The sequence below is a fragment of the Cryptomeria japonica genome, chromosome 8, assembly GCF_030272615.1.
Source record: "Cryptomeria japonica chromosome 8, Sugi_1.0, whole genome shotgun sequence".
NCBI classification, from domain to species: domain Eukaryota; kingdom Viridiplantae; phylum Streptophyta; class Pinopsida; order Cupressales; family Cupressaceae; genus Cryptomeria; species Cryptomeria japonica.
This window is the reverse complement of record NC_081412.1, coordinates 674,070,565-674,073,743: the sequence shown is the minus strand read 5'-3', so window position 1 is coordinate 674,073,743 and position 3,179 is coordinate 674,070,565.

Genomic DNA, 3,179 nt, shown 5'->3' with positions numbered 1-3,179 from the left:
TATATATTGTCAGGATGTTTGAGAGTGGTTCCAGATCTCTAAGAGTTATAATGCAAATTCTATTTTTTTGAGTATTCTTATAAATTTCAGACTTAGTCAAATTTCAGTAATCAGCATACTCATATCAACATTATGTCTCTCATCTCTTCCCTACATTCCCCCTCTCTCTTCCTTAACCCCTACCTTTTTGTGTCTTAGGCATCTCCCTCTCTCAGGTATCTCTCTGTCTTTTTCTCATCTCCCTCACCCTCTTTCTCTCTTTCATATATCCCTCTCTTTCTCTCCCTCTCTCAAATATCTCTATCTCTCACTCTCTCCCCCTCTCTTAAGTGTCTCTCTCTCTCATTCTCTCCCTCTCCCTTCCCCTCCCTTTCCCTTCCTTTGTCAAGTATTTATTTCTCTCTAACTCTCTTTCTCTCCCCCTCTCGCTCCATTTCTCTTTCTCTCAAGTCTCTCTCCTTCTCTCTATCACATCTCTAGCTATCAACCTTTATCTATCTCTCTCTCTCTCTCCTCTTCTATCAAGTTCTCTCTCTCTCTCTCTCTCTCTCTCTCTCTCTCTCTCTCTCTCACACACACACACACACACTCCTCCTCTGACAAGTGTATCTCTTTTCCACTCTCTCCCTACCTCCCCACCTCCCTTTCTATTTTTCACTTAACTCTCTCTCTCTCTCTCTCTCTCTCTCTCTCTCTCTCTCTCTCTCTCTCTCTCTCTCATTCTTTCTCTTTGAAGTCTCTCCCTCTCATCCTTGTTCTCTCTATCTCACTCTCTCCTTCTCTCAGGTGTCTCTCTCTCATTCTCTCCCTCCCTCTCTCCCTTTCTCATTACCTCTCTTTCTCACTCTCTCCCTCTCTTCGCACCTCTCTCTCTAATCTCTTGTAATATCATTCCACCCCTTCCTCCCTCTCACTCAGACTCTCTCTATCTCTCACCCTCTCTTTCTCTCTCTCTCACACCTTTCCTTCCTTCACCTCTTAGGTCTCTCTTTCTCTCTGAATCTCTCTCTCTCTCTCTCTCTCTCTCTCTCTCTCTCTCTCTCTCTCTCTCTCTCTCTCTCTCTCTCTCTCTCTCTCTCTCTCTCTCTCTCTCTTTGAGTCCCCTTCACTGTGTCGCTCTCTATCTCTATCTCTCCCTCTATTTCCCCTTCTCTCTCTCTCTCTCATTTATCTCTTGTCTCTCCCTCTCAATCTCTATCTCTCTATCTCACTCTCGTCCTCTCTTAGGTGTATCTCTCTCCCATTGCCACCCTCTCCTCCCCCCCTCTCCCTCTCTAGGGTCAAAAGGTATTCTCAGGGGTCATATGGTATCTTAGGGATCCATTCATGTGTCCTAATGGGTCATAGGACACCATATAATGCCTTAGGACACCATATGACCCATAATGACACATAAGATGTCATATGGAGTCCTAAGAGGTCATTAGACACCATATGGCCCCTTAGCACACCATACAACCCATAATGACACCAAATGGTATCATGAGAGGTCATAAAACACTATATGACCTCTTAGGACACCATACGACCGATAACGATACCATATGTAGTCCTAAGGGGTGAAATAGTGTCCTAAGGGGTTGTAGGAAACCATATGATCCCTAATGAAACCATATGGTGTCCTAAGTGGTCATAAGGTGTCCTAGGAGTCATACGACACCATAAGACACACAACGATACCATATGGTGTCCAATGGGTCATTGGACACCATATGACCCTTAGAACGCAATATGACCCCTAACAACATCTAAGGGGTCATAGGACACTATATAATCCCTTAGAATACCATAGGACCTATAATGATGCCAAATAATGTCCTAAGGGGTCATAGAACACCATATGACCCTTTTGGGCACCATATGGTGGTGTTATGGGTCATATGGTATCCTGAGGGGTTATATGGCATCCTATGACCCCTTAGGACACCATATGATGTCGTTATGGGTCGTATGGTGTCGTTATGGGTCTCATATGGTGTCCTAAGGGGTCATATGGTGTTCTAAGGGGTCATAGGAAAGCATATGACCTCTTAGGAAACAATATGACCTCTAGTGACACCTAAGGGATCATATGGTGTCCTAGGAGATCATAGAATACCATATGACCCTTTAGGACACCATACGACCCATAATGACACCATATGGAGTCCTAAGGGATCATAGAACACCATATGACCCATTAGAACACCATATGACCCATAATGACATGTAAGAGGTCATATGGAGTCCTAAGGGGTCATAAGACACTATATGACCTCTTAGCACATCATATGACCCATAATGACACCAAATGGTATCCTAAGGGGTCATAAAACACTATATGACCTCTTAGGACACCATATGACCCATAATGACACCATATGGAGTCCTAATAGGTCAAATAGTGTTCTAAGGGGTCACAGGCGAGCATATGGCCCCTTAGGACACCATATGACCCCTAATGACACCATATGGTGTCCTAAGTGGTCATAAGGTGTCATAGGGGTCATATGACAACATAAGACACATAACGATACCATATGGTGTCCTAATGGCTCATAGGACACCATATGACCCTTAGAACATAATATGACCCCTAACAACATCTAAGGGGTCATATGGTATCCTAAGGGGTCATATAACACTATATGATCCATTAGAACACCATAGGACCTATAATGATGCCAAATAGTATCATAAGGGGTCATAGAACACCATATGACCCTTTAGGGCACCATATGGTGTTCTTATGGGTCATATGGTATCTTGAGGGATCATATGGCATCCTATGACCCCTTAGGACACCATATGATGTCATTATAGGTCGTATGGTGTCTTAAGGGGTTATATGGTGTCCTAAGGGGTCATAGGACACCATATGATCTCTTAGGAAACAATATGACCTCTAATGACACCCAAGGGATCATTTGGTGTCCTAAGAGGTCATAGAATACCATATGACCCTTTAAGACACCATACGACTCATAACGACACCATATGGAGTCCTAAGGGATCATATGGTATCCTAAGGGATCATAGAACACCATATGACCCATAACGACATGTAAGAGGTCATATGGAGTCCTAAGGGGTCATAAGACACCATATGACCCCTTGGCACACCATATAACCAATAATGACACCAAATGGTGTCCTAAGGGGTCACAAAACACTATATGATCTCTTAGGACACCATACGA